Source organism: Ursus maritimus, unplaced genomic scaffold (assembly GCF_017311325.1).
Source record: "Ursus maritimus isolate PB19 unplaced genomic scaffold, ASM1731132v1 scaffold_21, whole genome shotgun sequence".
Taxonomy (NCBI): Eukaryota; Metazoa; Chordata; class Mammalia; order Carnivora; family Ursidae; genus Ursus; species Ursus maritimus.
Window position 1 is genome coordinate 10,845,649 of NW_024424564.1, and position 20,196 is coordinate 10,865,844.

Below are 20,196 nucleotides of genomic sequence, written 5' to 3' on the forward strand. Positions count from 1 at the left end.
TGTGTGTGTGTGTGTGTGGTTAGTGTATATTGTGTTTGTGGTGTGCATGTGGTATAAGTGTTGTGTGTGTGGTTTCTGTTGGTGAGTGCACGGTGTGTGTGTGACATAGGTAGGTGTGTGTGTTTGGTTTATTTGTGGTTTTTGTGTTATGTATATAATGTGTGTGATGTACGTGTGGTGCATGTATGTTTGAGTGTGTTATATGTGTGGTGTATGTGAGTGTTTTGTAGTTCTAGGTGTTGTGTGTGTGATGTATATGTGGTAATCGTAGTGTACGTAAATGTGTGGTGTGTATGTGGTGTTTGGTGTGTGTGTGGTGTGTGTGTGGTGTGTGTGTGGTGTGTGTGGTGTGTGTGGTGTGTGTGGTGTGTGTGTGGTGTGTGGGGTGTGTGGGGTGTGTGTGGGGTGTGTGGGGTGTGTGGGGTGTGTGTGGGGTGTGTGTGGGGTGTGTGGTGTGTGTGGTGTGTGTGTGTGGTGTGTGTGTGTGGTGTGTGTGTGTGGTGTGTGTGTGGTGTGTGTGAGTGGTATTATTGTGGTGTGTGTTTGGTGTATGCGGTGTGTGCACTGATATACCACACATATACCACACATGTATTACATACACAACACACAAATACCACACATACAGCACACCACAAAACATATACTACAAACACACAACACGCATGCAGCACACATACATGACAACATACATGGGAACCACACACCTCAAACGTTTGACATGCTTCTATACCACGCATATACCACATTTACCGCAAAAACCGCACATATCACAGAGAACACACATGACACACAGAAGACCAATACGCACATACCCCACACAAACCACAAATATACCCCATGCACACATCACTCACATACCACACATACAGTACACATACACAAAAGCAACTCAAGTCACTTCTCCAATAGCGACATTCAACTCATCAGACTCATCAATGAGAGATGCCTTCTGGGATGTCATGTGTTTATTTTCTTTTGTGCCTATAGAAGCTTTGAGAAACTAACTGCTTACCATTCAAAATCAATGTTATCTGGGGTACTTACAAGAAGAAAATATACTAATTCAAAAAGATAAATGCACCCTTATGTTTATTGCAGTACTCTTTACGATAGTTAAGATACGGAAGCAACCCAAGCACCCACCAACAGATAAATGGATAAAGAAGATGTGGTATATAGATAACTGAGTATTACTTAGCCATCAGAAGGAATGAGATCTGGCCATCTGTGACAACACAGATGGACCCGGAGAGTATTAAGCTAAGTGAAACAAGTCAGAGGAAGAGAAATATCATATCATTTCACTTATATGTGGAATCTAAAAAACAAAACAGATGAATAAACAAAAAGCAGAAACAGACCTATACAGAGAACTGATGGTTGCCAAGGTTGAGGGGGATGGGCAAAATGGGTGAAGGGGAGGGGGAGGTAAAGGCTCCAGCTACGGACTGAATAGGTCCTGGGGATGAACGGCACAGCAGAGGGGATATAGCCAACGGTATTGTAATAGCGTTAGATGGTGACAGAAGGTGGTTGTACTTGGGGTCAGCATAACATACAGACTCGTTGTTGAGTCAGTATGTGGTACACCTGAAGCTAATGTAACATTGTATGCCAGCTATACCTGAATTTAAAAAAAAGTTTTAAACCCTTTCCCCACCCCACCCCCCAAAAACCAAAGTCCATGTTATTTGCAAAGCAGGCCTCTGCACACACAAAGAAGCCAGCATTTATTTTGGAAGTTGCTATGTTTCCCAGCTATTTCTCTGGCTGTGTATTTATAATCGGCTGGCTGATCTTAATTCTTTTCTGAGTGGAAGACCGTGGCCTTAATGATGCCGCCTTGTACTCGTAACTGCAGCTTTTACTCAATACACCGAAAGCAGCAACACTGAGTGTTCAGGCTCTGAACTGCCTGTCAGAGTAGATCCACACTGTAAGGTCAGAAATCTCTCAGGCCCACCTTTTCGGCCTTATCAAACTGCGTAATTAAGCTTACATCTCAGGTCAGCTCCCACCCTAAAATGTGGGCCGAGAAATGCCCACTTCTGAGGAGTATGAGGAAAGGCAGCTGCTAATAAGCTGCCTAAGTGTACTCGCCCATTTAAGCACATCTTATCTTGATCTTTGGTAGTTTATAAAATATTTAACAATTCATGCCCTGCCAGTTCCACAAGGATACGAGGCAGCTTGGTCAGAGAGCACATTGCTCACTGGCAAACTATTCGCGAGAAAGAGTGGGCCTAACAGACTCATGAAATAATGCTCACCATCGCTCGGCATCAGGGAAATACAAATCAGAACCACAAAGAGACACCATGTCACACTGGTCAGAATGACTGCAATTACCAAGGCGGGAAACATCAGATCTTGGCGAAGATGCGGAGAAAAGGGAAACTCTTGCACTGTTAGTGGGAAGGCAAACTGGCGCAGCCACTCTGGAAAACAGTAGGGAGGTTCCTCAAAAAGTTAAACATAGAGCTACCCTACGACCCAGCAACTGCACTACTAGGTATTTACCCAAAGGATACAAACATAGTGATCCGAAGGGGCACATGCACCCCAATGTTTATAGCAGCAATGTCCACAACAGCCAAAGTATGGAAAGAGCCCAGATGTCCATCAACGGTTGAATGGATAAAGACAAAATGGCACGTGCGCACACACACGTGTGCGCACACACACACACACTGGAATATTACTCAGCCATCAAAAAGAACGAAATCTTGCCATTTGCAATGATGTAGATGGAACTAGAGGGTATTATGTTAAGCAAGATAAGTTAGAGAAAGACAAATATATTGTTTCACTCATGTGATTTAAGAAACAAAATAGATGAACATGGGGAAGGGAAGGAAAAATAAAATAAGATGAAAACAGAGAGGGAGGCAAATCATCAGAGACTCTTAATTAGGGAACAAACTGACGGTTGTTGGAGGGGAGATGGGGTAACTGGGTGATGGGCATGAGGGAGGGCACTTGATATAATGAGCAGTGGGTGTTATAACTGATGAATCACTGAATTCTACCTCTCAAACTAATAATACACTATGTATTAATTAAATTGAATTTAAATAAAAAAAATTTTTAAAAGGAAGACACTTGTCATGATGAGCACTGGGTGATGTATGGAAGTGATGAATCACAATATTGTACACCTGAAACTAATATTACACTGTATGTTAACTATGCTGGAATTAAAATAAAAACTTAAAAAGATAAACTTATATGCACAAACCCTATTAAAGTCCCAGAGCTTCTCATGGTCTGCTTAAAAAAAAAAAAAAAAAAAAAAAAAAAAAAAAAAAAGAGTGGGCTACGTGCCATGTCCAAAGGCCTAGAACTGAGTTCATGCCCACAAATGCATGATGCAAGACAAGCTTCTCAAAAGGCACCTATATTTCCATGGGCTGTGACACAGGAACTGGAACGAAAAGTCTCAATAATTATAAGGAGCCATTCCAGAGACACTTTTTGACTATATTAGACACTTTCTCACAATGGATCAATGTTGCCCTGGCTTCTCTCCCACCTCTTGGGACAGTCACAGCTCTGCACTCATCATTTACAGCACCTGGTGGCCAGCCTCGACCTTTTCTGAGGTATGCCTCTATTTTCCTCCGTTGAGTCTAAAAATTTTGTGAATGGAGACTGTATTTAAGCTGTTGCCCAGCTCACTTCACCACACTCAATCAAATGAGTGAGCTGAAAAAAATGAGGCAGATTCTTAGGAGAGGATAGGCAATATGAGATTTGCCAGGGTTTTCTCATTGCTCAACAAGTCAGCAGTGCTCAGCCACAGAATTACTAATAGGGCACCACCTCGAGACAGACCCGACCATAACTCAGCATCAGATACAGTCTTAAAGACAAATGAGGATGTACTGTTGAAGCGACCCTCCACACTCGGCACACAGGTAGGTAAGGTGGGCATGAAATGGCAAGACAAAGGGGGAAGGCTGGGGAGGAGCCGTTTTAACCACGGCTTTTGCATTTGGGTGGAAGGGGAAGACGAGGGCTGGAGGATGTAGATGGCGATAGGGTCATGTACAGATGACTTCTACCTAATGGAGATAAACTTCGGTAGAACAGAGCCAGTCCTGGCATTTCTCCTTTTTCCATTAAAATGCAGGAGGATTTGTAAACACCTCTCATAGAGGCATGAGAGGGATTCAGAGAATTCTTGTTGCAGTAATTTTATGCAGTGGTTCTGCATTTTTGTGGATTTTTTAAAATCATGTAAGATATATCCTGCAGTGTGAGTTCGGTCATTCCCAAAAGTTCTCTTGCTCTGCTCATACAGTCCTGTTGACGGCCAGAGTTAAGCAGATCAAAAGCAGACTAGACCAGGTTGGTAGCATTGCTGTGTTTCTTACAAGCGTATCTCTGGAGGCACCTGGCTGGTTCAGTCGGGAGAGCATGCAACTCTGGACCTTGGGGCTTTGAGTTCAAACCCCACATGGAGTGTAGTGATTACTTAAAAATAAATCTTAAAAGAAACAAAAATCCCCAAGCAGATCTCCAGACTACTTGCAGCAGAATTACCTGGGGTTTTGTTAAAACTGCGAACTCTCAGGCCCCACCCAGAATGGGAATCTCTAAATATAAGTTCAGGAGTTTGCATTTTTCACAATACCTCAGCTGACTAGAATGCACACGATTAAAAAAAACCAACCAACCTCCTTAGTGAAATACAATATACACATAAAAATTGAATTGTATAAACTGAACCCACAGTTGTGTAGCTAGGGCCCTCGAAGGACCCCATGCCTACTTCCAGGCACTGGGATCACGCATCTGTTGTGTATACATGTAAACCATTCGTTCATCCGGGCTGCATAGTAGGGCAGCGTGAGATGCAAACCCGATGGGGAACCACGGCCTTCCAGAACGAAGCATAAACAGAACTTCTCTCTGCACGATCCGCCACATCTTGTATCTGAGGGCACTTTTCTCCGTTTTTTCACCACGACGTTGAACTTTGCCAGGAACTACAGAACTCCCAGTCACGGGCGCCAGAGGGCTGTCTGGGTGCAGGTGTGCTACAGGCGCAGCTGCTGTTCAGCTGGGAAGGCGGCCTGAGAACCACAGACACTTGGTACAGAGGTTTCTCGCTCTGCCTCACGAGGACTCATGGGAGCGTAGCTCTCCCCGTCCGCAGCATTTGCAGAAATAGCCAATGCGGAGGCCGGAGCAGCGGAGCGGTTCTGCTTACCTGGAGCCAGACTCCGTGGGGCCGCGCTGGGATTCTGCTATTTCTGGCGTGACCCTAGGCACCCAATTTAAGTCCTTGCAGTCTCAATTTCCTCCTGTGTCAAACAGGCTTATAACTGTACCTTGTTGGGCTGTTAGAGGGAGTAAACGAGCTAACCTTCGAAAAGCACTTAGAACGGCGTCTGGCGCATAGCAAGCAATCACGCGTGTTTGATGAACGATCTGGGATTTCTAAGCTCGCTGGTGTAACACACACACTATAGGGTTGTATGGTTCTAAATGCCAAAAGAAAAAGGGTACTGAGGTGATTTTGAGTGGACTGGCCCAGACTAGTTCCCACTCCAGCCTTCTTTAAAGAATTATCTACTGAAGGCTTACTGGGTTGTTACCCATATTTCAGCCACAGGGCATCCTCTTTCAATTTCTGAGGATGGAGACCAGCTTCATTAAGCAGTTGGAGGTGGGAGGGGGGTGGGGAGAGTGTTCAACAACATGGGGGCCAGTCAGGAGTCTCATTTCTGTTTTGCATTTGAGGAATCCCAGAGCAGCCAATTGAGGCTCCCTAATTTTATAAAAATCACGGAGTCTTATGAAGACTCAAGTGTTAATGGGATTTTAGCTGTTTATTTTGGTTGCATTTTCCAATTTTTAAAAATGTTTAGGTAATCTCTTTCACCTTCCCCAAATCCCAATTTTGTAGATTCATTAATTTTGAGCCAATGCTTTCTCATGCCTCAATTCTTTGTATATGCATTCTTTTCAGATGTATTAAACAAAAAACCCTTAAAAAATAAACTCTCTGAAGAAACTCTCTTAAATCTAAAAAGGGTTAATTAACATACCTACCACTTAATGGTCTACTTTGAACCTCTGGTAGCCAGAATTAATGGAAATAAAGTCAATCATTAATCCAAGGTAGGGTTATTCCCCCCCCCCCCCCCAGGTTGGGTTACTTTTACATAGGATATTATCCCAAAGTCATTTTTTGTCCCAGATGATGGATTAATAATCCTATTGCATTACATTGCATTACAACTAGAAATACCAAAGAATCCAATCTCTGAATCATTCTGGCTTATTTTTGGTTCTTGTATCTGAAGCTGTGACGTTTCATGTATTTGAGAAGTTTCATGTATTTCCTGAGCAACCAGGACACAAGGTCAACCAGGGGCTCGGCTCATCCTGCTGCCTCCATCCCTTCCTACACCCATTATGACCCAGTTTATTCGACAGGCTACAGCCTTCTTTCCCATCACTTTACTCTTTCTTGACATCTACTCCTTAAGTGTCTTTCTTTTTCCTTTTTTCCAGATTTTATTTTTAAGTAATCTCTATACCCAGTGTGGCACATGAACTCACAACCCTGAGACGTGAGACCAGCAGTCACATGCTCTACCGACCCAGCCAGCCAGGTGTCCCCTAAGTGGCTTTTCAAAGTCTTCATGTTTCTTTCTGCTTACAGAAATCATACACACTTTTTAAAATGTTGAACTTTCAAAAATACATATACTGTATGTAGGATGTGAAATCTATCTGCACACACTCCATTCACAAGAATAGATTCCAGATGGAGTCAGGTGCCAAATGTAAAACTAAAACTATAAAAATATTGGAAAAAAGCATACACTATATTTATGACCTTAGGGTAAAGGCAGTCTTTTTAAATGAGACATAAAACATAAAAGCATAAAGAAAAAGATTGACGACTATGCCTTCATAAAAATTAAAAACTTGTGTAAGGCAAAACATATTAAAAATATTTATATTGTATATATATTGAACAATAAAAGACAAGCCACAGAATGGGTGAAAATATTCGCCACATATATCACAGAGAATGTCCAGAATATCTCAGGACTACAAATAAGCAGAAAAAGAGGCAAAGGGCATGAGGAAATAAAAATGACCAATAAACTCTGAACGTAAATTCCTGGGGGCAGGGATTTAATCTTTGTTCACTGCTATCTCTAGCATCTACCCCAGTAGCTCAGTGTTTAATGTTAAATAAACACGAAAACATGCTCATTCTGATTTTCAATCATGAAAATGCAATTTAAAAATGGAGATTTTTTTTTTTTTTTACACTGATTGGATTGGAAAAAATTTAAAGTGTTGGTTAGGATTGGGGAAATGCACATATTCATGTGGTGCTAGAATGTAAATAAGATATCTTATTGAAGGGCAATTTGCCAGTATCTACCAAGTACAAAAATGCATGTAGCTTTTGACTTAGCAATGCCTACCTTGAGAAATTATGGAGGCTATATGCTTGTTCAAGGGTATCAATCGTAACATTGCTTGAGATGTCTGAAAGATGTTGTAAATACCCTAAATACTCATCAATATGGAAATGATTAAATAACCTCTGAGAAAAATCAAACCATGAATAGTATGAAGCGGCTAAAGACAAGGAGGTACAATTACCCCCCGCTTTTTGAAAGTTTATATTATGCTACTCCATTTTTATGAAAGACCTACATTACTACCAGTTTTTGCTAGCTGAAAAAAATCTGAAGTAGGATTTTTGCTTTATGAAAAAAGGCAAAAAGAGGAAATAGTATCCAGCATTTGTTTTGCAGCAAGCGGTTAGAGGAAGCGTGCCCGAACAGCAGCAAGAGGGCCCCCCCACCTACTCTCAACACCTCAGCATCAAGCCACCACAGAACTGTGTTTGCCTCTGTGCTTCTCTTGATTATTTTGTGCATCTGTTAGTACGAGGTGTGCTAAGATATCAGAAAAGCCTAACAGAAGTTATTTTTTGGGTCTGTGAACACTCAAAAACTTTTCTATATGAGTTAATGGTAATTGCTTCTTCACTTTACTCCATTGCACTAAGGAAAGGGGTCAAAGGAACACTCGACTTCTGGGTAGCAGGGGAAACCTGTAATACTCTGCGTGCCAACCCCCAACACACATAAGTGAAAAAGGCAAGTTGCATAACAATACTTAGGTAGAGATGCCCACAAAAGTATGGACATGTGCATATATAGAAATGCGTAGAAGAATTTGGGACATGAATTTTTTTTTCCTTTACAATATATTCTGGACATCTTCCCTATCAAAAACATAAATTACCTTGTTCTTTTTTTATAAAGCTTATATAATATTTCATTGACTGAGTATAGCATAATCTAATCAGTTTCCCATTGATAAATGTATGGTTTTATTTTTCAAAAGCTTTATTGAGATAATTTACATTCAATTCACCCACATAAAGTGTACAATTTGATGGTTTGGGCACATTAAATTATTTTTTTTAATTGTGGTAAAATATAAAATTCATCATTTTAATTACTTTATGTATACAATCTAATAAGCATTAGTTAGAGGACTATCATTTTCAGTTTTTACTGTTATAAATAAAAAAAAGTATAGATTTGCAGCATTAAGATTTTATTTATTTGGGGGCGCCTGGGTGGCACAGCGGTTAAGCGTCTGCCTTCGGCTCAGGGCGTGATCCCAGCGTTCTGGGATCGAGCCCCACATCAGGCTCCTCTGCTATGAGCCTGCTTCTTCCTCTCCCACTCCCCCTGCTTGTGTTCCCTCTCTCGCTGGCTGTCTCTATCTCTGTCGAATAAATAAATAAAATCTTTAAAAAAAAAAAAAAGATTTTATTTATTTGACATAGGGGGAGACAGCCAGCGAGAGAGGGGACATAAGCAGGGGGAGTGGGAGAGGAAGAAGCAGGCTCTCAGTGGAGGAGCCCGATGTGGGGCTCGATCCCAGAATGCTGGGATCACGCCCTGAGCCGAAGGCAGATGCTTAACGACTGAGCCACCCAGGCGCCCCCAAATCTACATTCTTATACATACTTAGTGCCAACGTGTTTCTCTATTGAACAGAAAGCACTCAGCTGCTGAGGACCAGTGATAAAAATACGGGTTGGTCTTTTCCTAAGATTACTACATTATTGTTAAACATGACTTTAAACCTCTTAAAGAGGCAAATTTTCAAAGCAAATACAAAAGTGGAAAAACAACAAAAAAAAATCCCTTATTATTCTATGTTCATTCACATTGTCAAGTATACAAATACAAGCCAATTAAGCAAAGGATGATTTGTTATCCAGTATCTGACAACTTACCCTGAGTCTTTTTTGCCAAACAGATCGTAAGCAATTGGGCCCTACATAGGAGAGACACAGCCTTAATATTAAATCTGTTTTCCCCATCTGGACTTCACAGTCTAACTAGAGGGGGACCTTTGGCAAATCACTTCATCCAACAGCCTCATGTTCCTCTTCTGTCAAATGGAAGGTCTGGCTTGGATGCTGGAGCCTGTACGGCCCAGGTCACAGGTGTGCCGGCAGGAATGAGGCCAGCCTAAACCTGCAGGTGTGGGGGTAGCCAAGCTCTGAAGACGGACAGCTCGGGTCTGAATCTGCCAGCTACTTACTTTGTGGCCCTGGGCAAGTTACTTAACCACTGGCAAGTCAGTCTCCAAAGCTGTCAACTGGTATTTACTTCACAGCTATAAAAACTCAATGAGAGAAAGCACAAAGACCGCCTGTCCCTGTGCCAGATGGCAAAGATGCCCTCAGCAAATGGCAGCTTCAACCGCTCAATGCCAGAGCATGTGGCAGGGCTGTGCTTCCCACTCACCACAGACCCCAATTTCTGCAACAGCGATCGTAGCGGTACTTCCGTAGCATTTCTCAGGTGCCAATCATGTCCTGAGCACCTCATATCTATTAATTCATTTACCCTCAACAACCCAGAAGGTTAGTACTATTATTTCCATGTTACAAAAGAGGAAACAGGCCCACAGAGATTAAGAATCCTGCTCAAAAAATCACGATTACTGAAAAGCATAACAGACTCTTAACCACTATTCAACTGTCTTATCATCATTTTCAAATATCTGTGTATTTGCAGATCTGAGTATAAATATTTCACTCTCCGATAGCTCTCCAATTTTAATACCTGCTACCAAGATCTCTTTCTTACCAAGATTTTAAAAATTAAGATTATTTTGTTAAACACTCAATTTTCACCCTACCACTTACTTTAAAAACCTATTTTTATAATAACTGCCAGATGGGAACTTGTTTGTTTTTTTTTTTTTTTCAAAGATTTTATTTATTTATGTGACAGAGAGACAGCCAGCGAGAGAGGGAACACAGCAGGGGAGAAGGAGAGGAAGAAGCAGGCTCCCAGCCGAGGAGCCCGATGTAGGACTCGATCCCAGAACGCCGGGATCACGCCCTGAGCCGAAGGCAGACGCTTAACGACTGCGCTACCCAGGCGCCCCATAGATGGGAACTTGTTTTAACGGGGACTCTATAAAAAAAGAGTGAATGGGAGAAGAGGCATTTTTCAGCTTCTCACTTGGCACTTACGACCTCAGAGATCACGCCATGGTGCCTAAGGAGCCAAAGATACTTGGGAACTCACATGCCTGGACAGTTACCTTCTCCTACTGGGCAACACTCTATCCCATTAGTTCACTCTATTTCCCTACCGTTTCCACCTCAAAAGTGAAGGATTTCTCACTAGACCACACTAACTTTATGCTAGCTCACGAGGCATCCCTTAGAGGACAGCAGGCCTCAGGGTGGGACAGCCTCAGATTCTGTTCATTTCCCCAGTTGAAAGGTTACTCTGTTTTCCTTCCTTAACTCACTTCTTCTTTTTTTTTTTTTTTTAAGATTTTATTTATTTGACAGAGACAGCCAGCGAGAGAGGGAACACAAGCAGGGGGAGTGGGAGAAGAAGAAGCAGGCTCCTAGTGGAGGAGCCTGATGTGGGGCTCGATCCCAGAACGCAGGGATCACGCCCTGAGCTGAAGGCAGATGCTTAACGACTGTGCCACCCAGGCGCCCCCCTTAACTCACTTCTATCTCCATCTCTAGCAAGCGGGACCCTGATGGGGAATGACATGGTTACTTGTCTGACCCGACTGTCGCATTCACAGGCAGAGGCTGGCATGCTGCACGGCCACCTTCTCCTCCCAGACATTAAGGATGCTACAAGAAGCCTGTCCTGCCAGTCAGATGGCTTGATGTCTTATGCACAGTTCTCACCCGGGAACCTGCAGTGATAGCATCTAAGGTACCTTAGTCTGTGCTCCCTGGGAAATCCAAAGTTCCTGATGGCCAGATTCTATCCCCTGCTCTCTTCCCTTCCACCTTGCCAATCAACCGAGCCTCTATGAGTCTGAACCTCAGTTGTGAGGGATACTGCTGGGCTCAGGCAAACGAGAAGCTGTGGTTAAGTGTTTCCAAGCATTTTGAGATATTTAGAGAGACTGCCTCCCTGGAGCATAGCAAGGATTTGGGCATGGGGAGGGTCAAGAGTGAGATCTTTTCCCTAAACCAACACATTGGTCATCAGCCAAGACACTCTTATGTACACAACCTCCTAGCATTTGGTTTGATATACAGAGTATATTCAATATTCTCTAATGGATACAATCTTGTCTTGATCAGTTTCAGAGGTCTCTGAACCCTTTGTAAAGCATCTATGTTCAAAGAGCAGGGACTGATACTCCTTCGCACGTACCAGGCAGCCTGGCACATTGCCTTGCTTACGGCACACCCTCAGTCTGTTCTGGCAAAGGTATCATGGTCAATGCAGTAATTTTCATGCTACCCGCTGTGGGTCATGTGACCTTCATTCCAATAAAAAAAATCCAATGTATTATCCAATGTAAAAATTTAAAGCTGAGCTGCTCTGCATTAGGGAAGGGCAACCCAAGCTGTCTTCTGTTTCCTTACCCACTGAAGAATCCCAAGCCACCTCGACAGGAGCCTCCAGGCTCTAGAGACCATTTGAAAATCAGAACAACTGGGGCTCTGAATTCTGACAGATGTGGGTATGAATTCCCAGCCCTGCCACATACTAGCTAGAGTGTCTTGGGCGTGTCATCTTTCTCAAAGCCTCAGTTTCCCATCTGTAAAACAGAGAGACCACCACTGAATTCCCAGATAGCTATCAGGATTTAAAATAATGCATACAAGTAAGTACCCAGCACATAGTAAGCGTTCAATAAAGTGTAGAACTTTACTACAAACCCTCAAATACCCTTTATTATTCCTTTTTAAACATATTTTCCCAAGGACAGAGAACAGAATGTCCTATGGAAACATAATTCCCTTGGGGCTACAAATATTGCAATTTTAGTGAAGAGTTACGGGAGTCAAAATATTTTCCCTATTTATCACTGTTCTTTGAACAATCTGTTTCCAAAAAACTAAAAAACAAAAACAAAAGCCGCATGACAAAATCCTTCTAAAACTTTGTATCTTCCAGTGAGCACCAACTAAGATACCCTAGACGCTAAGATACAGTAGAAACAATCACCAGCAAATCTTTATCTTTGATCATACATACAAGGGCATCGCTGGCATACACACACACTGCTCCAGGGGCTTCTGGCAGCAAACCCCACAAGCCCCTAGGCTGTAGTCTGTTGGGTTTTTTTTTTCATTCACTTTACCTGGAATTCCTATCCTCTCACCTGTCTGCCTGATAACATTCAAAGCTTTGTCTAAGTATCAGCTTCCTTGGTAAGCCTTCCTCCACTTTACCAAGCATCTTGGAGGTTAGTTCTTTGAAGGTCCATGGTCCTGTCACAGTGCTTTTCTCATTAAAGTGCCTGGGTATCAAGCCCCCAGCTCTCGTTCCTGCAGAGAAAGATCCAGGCCTTGTTCTTTGTATCGTCCCACAGATTCTGGTAGACAACAGAAGCTCCCTACATATTTGAGGAAATATATACATGAATTACTAAGAGACAAATTTGGATTAATGACCCAAATCTACCAGTTACCAAGATAGAAGCTTGGCTCAGCAATTGCTTCATCTTTGAACCGTATTTGTTCTCAGCTCTACAATGGGAATGTAAAGAATTCAGAGTTTTTACATAGCTTAAATGAGGAAAATTTGTGAAGGGCCTAGCACAGTGCCCGGTATGTAACAGTGACTCAATAAACGGCGCTCGCATTTCTTTCATTTCCCATCCTCACTGCTCTTACTGAATAGCTTTCCAGAAAATGAGACCACGACTCAGTTCCCTCTCAGTGCTGCTACCACCACCTGGAAATACAAATGGTGGTGTTTCATAAGAACGATACCCCAACGTTATTTTTAAGTACAAAGTATCTGTGCACTGTTGGTGGGGATGTAAAATGGTGCAGCCATTACAGAAAACAGTATGGCGCTTCCTCAAAAAAATTAACACTAGAACTACTATATGATCCAGCAATCCCACTTTTGGATGTATATATCCAAGGGAAATGAAATCACAATCTCTAAGAGGTATCTGCACCGCTATGTTCACTGCAGAATTATTCACAATAGCCAAGACATGGAAACAACCTAAGTGTCCAGAGAGGGAGGAATGGATAAGCAAAACCATATATAGTTATAGATATAGATCTATATAGAATACAGTCTATTATACATAATATATATTAAATTGCCTATTACATACTATATTAAATTTTCTATGCTATATAATGGAATTTTATTCAGCCGCCAAAAAGGAAATAACTGCCATTTGAGACAACATGGATGAAACTTGAAAGCATTATGCTAAGTAAAATAAGTCAGACATAGGAAAATAAATATTCTATAATCTCATTTACATGCGGGAACTAAAAAAGCCAAAGTCATAGAAACACCGGAGATTGGTGATTGCCAGGGACCAGGGAGTGTGGGAAATGGAAATGGGGAGATGTTGATCAAATGGTACAAACTTCCAGTTATAAGACAAGTTAAGTTCTGAGGATCTAATGTGCAGCATGGGGACCATAGTTAACAATACTGTAATATATTCTTTTAAAGTTGCTGAGAGTAGATGTTAAATGTTCTCACCGCCTCCACAAAATAGTAGTAATGTTAGGTGAAAGATGTGTTATCTTATTATGGCAATCATTTTACAATCTATGCATATCAAATCACCATGTTCTACACTTCAAGCTTACACAATATTATATGCCAATTATATCTCAATACAGCTGGGGAAAAAGTATCTGTTTCTACATATCTGGCATTTCTCTTTGAATTCTGGATTTAATATTTATCAGTTTCTCTATAAGTTTAGCACACACAGAATCACCTCCAAAATTGCTGATTAATAAAATCCTTCCCTCTCATGTGATCTGTGCTCTGTGAGGGCAAAAAGAAAAGATAGTATGTGTCATACACTGTCGAAATGTTTCTAACAAACTGTATTGTAAAATAATCTTTAAGGTTTAAATGAACAGTTCAGTCCAATTACAGGATTTAATGAGAACTTTTCACACTGATAGTTGTTGGGAACTGTTATTTTTACAGATTTGATATTACATTTTGTGGTGTTCTGATTCAGTCTGGTGGGTATTTTCTCACTTATCCCTCCCCCCCAAGAAATGGATATTCCATCTTCTTTCTTAAAGGGTATCTTTACAGTAATGCAAAATGAAATGTAAAGTTATCAGAAATTTTCCAATCAAGAAAACGAATTTGTCATTTTTCCTATCAGGCATGAATCCCAAGGAGGATTGTGGCTCCTTCTGGATGAAGCCAAAAATCTTCAACAAAGTGTATGAGGTCCTCCATGATCCCCTCACCTTGCCTCCTCTCTCCCCTCCACACTATCCTCTTCAGCCACACTGAACTTCGTGGGTTCCTCAAGGGCAATAAGCTCCTTCACCACCAGGCCTTTGAATGTGCTATTTACTGCCTCGCCTTCCCCCTTCCACCTGGACACCTGCAGGTCTCGGCCACAGTGCATCTCCCACGGGGCCACTCACACCTGTTATCTCCTGGGGTGTCTCTTTCCTCCCACTCACTTCTCAGGCTGTCAACCGCATCAGGGTGGGAACCAAGTCTAACTTCTTTATATTCCTATGGTAGCACACGCCACAAACCATATTAGGCATTCAATAAATATCCTCAGAATTTGTCTAGAGAATATGTCTAGAGAAAAACAATTTAACACCACTTTATGGCTCTCAGTTTCCACTGACAGCAACATTCAACATGGTTGTTAACCCAGACCTCAGCAAGGAAAGAGTTAAAACAGCCTGTCTGTTTTACTCACCTCTTGTTTATCTCTGGGAACACCTGCAGTGGCAGTAATGACCCTTAACCAAACTCTGAGCCTATACTTCTGAAATGCTCACTAATTAATGACGTTATTCTGTACCCTCAAGTCAGGAGTAGGTCAGGAAGAACCAAGCCAAAAGCATTGTTTAAAGTAAACAAGAAGATTCATGATGTGCACCTGGTATCTTGCAGGAGTCTGCACTCTGGATGGTTGCTAAGTTATGTGCGCAGCTCCCTTGAAGACTCTGGACTGCCGAGATTGGAGTGGGCTTCCATGAGTGGAGGTACAGTTCACAGGTGGAGAGAAACACAGATCTGTGGGTTCCTCACAGAGGGACAGCCAAGAAGCTGGTGCTGACCCTTCAGGTCTTTGCCCGTGTAGATCATTATCCTGCTGTTCCTGCACCCTATCCTTTAATAAACCTTAGCTCTGGGATGCTGGGTGGCACAGTCAGTTGGGCATCCATCTTCGGCTCATGATCCCGGGGTCCTGGGGTCGGGCTCCCCACTCAGTGGGGAGTCTGCTTCCCCCTCTCTCCCTGCTCATGCTTGCTGGCTCTAATAAATTAAATCTTAAATAAGTAAACCTTAGCTCTGAGTAGGACTTTTTGAGTTGTGAATCCTTCTAGCAATTCACTAGTGGGTGGCCAAGGGACCCCAAAATAGCCTCCTTCTTGAGCTGCTGCCCTTCCTTGATGTCTATGATCCCACTCTTCCTTTTCCTCCTACCTTATTGTTTATTTTCTTTTCATCTTCTTTACTGGCTTCTATCTTTACCAGACTCTAAATGGCATAATGTCCCATAGCTTTATTCTGGCCTTCTTTTATCTTCACTTGCTTGTTAGATTATTTTCAGTTCCATGGGTTTCAATACCATCTATATATTGATAACCCTCAAGTGTATTTGCCTATTTCTCTAGCCAACCTCTCCCCCAAACTTCACAACCATACCTAACTACTGGACATCCCATTGGACGTCTACTAAGGATTCCAAACTTATAAAAAGTTGTCTACATCACAGCTCTTGATTTCAACCCAAACTTGCCTTTTTCTAGTTGTCCCCATCTTGATCAATAATACCTCCCACACTCAACTGGCCAAGCATAAAAGCTAAAGGTCATTCCTGGATTTTTTTCCTCCCGATAGTCCCCTTCCCCTTCCAATCTCTTAGCAAGTATTGTTGGTTTTGTTTCTGAAACAAATCTCTAATCCTTCCACTTCCTTCTGTTTCTAATACAGCATTTTAATCAAAATCACCACCATCACCATTTGCCTGGATTATTATAAATGGATTATTCTTTCTGCTTCTATCCTTGCCCCTTTTTATTTAGATTTTATTTATTTATTTGACAGATATAGAGACAGCCAGCAAGAGAGGGAACACAAGCAGGGGGAGTGGGAGAGGAAAAAGCAGGCTCCCAGCGTAAGAGCCTGATGTGGGGCTCGATCCCATAACTCCGGGAGCACACCCTGAGCCGAAGGCAGACGCTTAACGACTGTGCCACCCAGGCGCCCCTATCCTTGCCCCTTTCTAATTCTCTATTCAGCCAGTTATTTTTTATAAACCTACCTCAGTTTATATTACTGTCCTTAAAATACTCCAATGGTTCCCTATTATCCTCAGAACAGACTTGAACTTTCCATGCTTGATTGGCTTGCAAAGTACTCTATGAGCTGTCCCCTACACACACCTCTCCAACTTCATCCAGTATGACTTTCCCTTTGCTCATTATCCCCTGGCTCCCCTGGTTTTGCTTCTATTCTTAGAATATAGCAATAACCCAGTCTACCTCAAGGCCTTTGCAATTGTTGCCCACTTCTGCACTTGGAACTAGTGTGTGCTGTAGATCTCATAAACATATGCTGTGCGCTTAAAAGTACATGTTCTTAAAACTTAAAAGATGACCAAGCCCAATTAAACTGTTTATTAAAGCCAGAATGTGGTATATCCCAATTTATCTTTCTGTTTCTTTAAAAATAGAATGGAACTTATCAGTAACAAATAAGCCAGCTAGGCTTATCTCTAGAATGGTAAGATTATTCAACTGAGTTCCTAAGAGTAATAGGAAAAAATAAAACATGTTCCCCAATTGAATAGCCTTTATCTGAAACTTAACTCCATGTACATCTGGTATTATTAAGGTGTACGTAATCTTCCTAATTAAAAAGTAATGGGGAAACTGAATTGTTGCATGTTAAAATGATCTGTGCGGGGGCGCCTGGGTGGCTCAGGTCATGATCTCACGGACCTGGGATGGAGCCCCATGTTGGACTTTGTGCTCAGCAGGGAGTCTACCTCTCTCTCTCTCCCGCCCCCACCCCTCCCCACTGCTCCTTCCCTCTTTCTCTGTCAAATAAAATCTTAAAAAAAAAAAAAATGATTTGTGTGCTCTACACATCTGCAGGTGTCTATACTCACAAGAGTGACTATCCCCCTCCCCCTTGCCGCCTTTAAGAAAATTTTAATGGGTGGGCCTGACTGAGTTGCAACAATGGGCAAGGGAATGAATATTTGGTAGGATCTAAACATTAAAGTTAAGGTCCTTCAATAGTCTATCTCCCTGTGAATTTCCAAAACCTGTGCCTTTCTGAACCACTCGAAGCAAGAAAAATTAGATGTGTCAGATTCCTTCATCTTAAAGCTCTACAACATTCCTGAGTATGGATGGAAAAAGACACTGAATCAAGGATTTCCATTTTCTGCTGAGCTGTGTGGGGTGGAGGTCATGTTTCATCACAGGATTCTTTTCTTCTCTTTTTAAATTCTCTAAATAGACACTTCAAGTTTTCTTTGCACTGTTCTAATAAAACAAGGCATATTTACTCAAACTCTTCTTACTAGAGGGGCATGCGTATCTCCTATATTTATTCTCTCAATACATGTTTGGTTAGTGTTTGGGGGACCTTGTGAGAATAATTCAATTATGCCCTTCACTGCCTGAAAGACACTCAGGTAGGTCCCTGCTGCCACCTCTTATGCTCCAGTGAATTACCTTGAGCTGTGGCATCGACCTCTCCAGTTTATATTATTTGCCATAAAATAGCAGCAATTCAAGTTTCCCATTATTACTTTTTAATGAGATTTGTTTATACCTTAATAACAGTAGATGCACATGGAGTTAAATTTCAGATAAAGGCTACTCGGTTGGGGAACGCAATTTTCTTTCTTTCTACTACTCTTAGAAACTCAGTTGAATACCATAAAAATACCATGAAATACTTGAGAGGCTGAAGTACTTACTACATACAATTTATGTAGCAAGGTAAAGTTATATACCCACGTTATATATGGTAACTATATAAAAGCATATATAAAAATATAGATCCTATATACTTACATAGTGTAATAACAGGAGTATACACTATACTGTGTAAACGTAGGTTTACATTCACGTTTCACTTACTATGCATGGAAAGACTTTAGCTTTGCCCCCGAGAGTGCTTGCCTTTTAATAAGCACACATCTGGGCCTAGGATAGGAAGGTGAGCACAGCCCGATCCCTGACCCCAGGGGCAACATAGCTAGAGCCACCAAAGTTGCTCAGAGAGAGGAGTGCAGGGAGGTGCTAACCCTGCCCAGGGGACTGGAGAAAGGCCTCCAGGACAAGTGAACATTTTGAACTAAGCCGTGAAGAACTGAACGGGTGATCACAAGGTAACATCCATTCCCACTCTAAAAATGGGACATTGGGGGCGCCTGGGTGGCTCAGTCGTTAAGCGTCTGCCTTTGGCTCAGGGCGTGATCCTGGAGTTCTGGGATCGAGCCCCACGTCAGGCTCTTCCTCTGGGAGCCTGCTTCTTTCCCACTCCTCCTGCTTGTGTTCCCTCTCTCGCTGGCTGTCTGTCAAATGAATAAATAAAATCTTTTAAAAAAAGGGGGACATTGTACTAAATTTTGTCTGACTGTATTAATAATATACTCGTGTACTTTGTCCGGAAGTATCTGAGGCATGAATTTGGATAATTGTTCATGTGACTTCAGTTTTGCTCTAGTATGGTTCGAGTTTCCTCAGAGATTTCTATCAGAGAAATTAAAAAACTCAGAATGTGACGAACGGAAAGCTTTTTAAACAGAAGGGGGTTTCACTGGTTTCTTCCACTAAACTCTGTGAAAGGGTAAACCCTCCCACTACGTAAGCACGACTGTTCATGCCTTTACACCCCCCATGAAGGCTGTTATCTTCAGCTCCGGGTAAGTTCATGATAACTCTGTGGAGCCAGTTTGAAGGCCATTTGTTTGAAGCTGGCAGCCTTTTTCTGATGCGGTGTAGACAGCCCTCCAGCTAAGCTTGCTGAAGCTACTATGCCAAGGGTCACAGACCAGAAAATTTGTACTTTAAAACATCTGACATGCAGCAATCCCTACAACACTGTGATGAGAAACATTCTTAATGTTGCAACTCATGTCTGTTTCCATTTAACCAAACTCAAATTAGGATTTACGAACTTCTCAGCAAACTACTCTACTCTTACATTGAATCACTGAGGAGCTAGGGAGAACACCCAATTGCTTTAAATCACTAGATAGGAAGATCCGCTTTAATCTCCTCCTAAACCAGATGCAAGTTGGTGTTTGAAATAATCTTAATTTTTTTTTTTTTTTTTACTTTAGGATTCTTTTTTATCTTCCTAGGTACTCTTAAAGAAAGGGACATTCTAGATACACAAACTAAAAGAAGGAAACAGGACTAATGGCAGTTTTTATCGCTCAACTCCAGATACCGCCGTCACCACAGTGTTGCCTCCAGACACGCACGTTCATTGACTCAGAACAGAGACCAAACACCTTCTGGATGCTGGCTACATAAACTTGAATCTAGGTCTGTGGTTTCACTTCAACAGCTCCTAGCCCTATCAGTTTATGCCTCTTTTCTCCTGTCCAGTATTCTGCAACTCTTCCTTTACCATGCTGGCGTAACATTCACAGAAAACACATTTATGTAGATAATTT

At 42.0% G+C, this 20,196-nt stretch overlaps 1 protein-coding gene across 2 annotated transcripts in view; it reads right to left on the bottom strand.

Annotated features, from left to right (window-relative positions):
* CPM (carboxypeptidase M) overlaps window positions 1-20,196 on the bottom strand; it is a 68,711-nt gene that overhangs the window by 40,111 nt on the left and 8,404 nt on the right. The gene's annotated exons all lie outside the window — the stretch shown is intronic.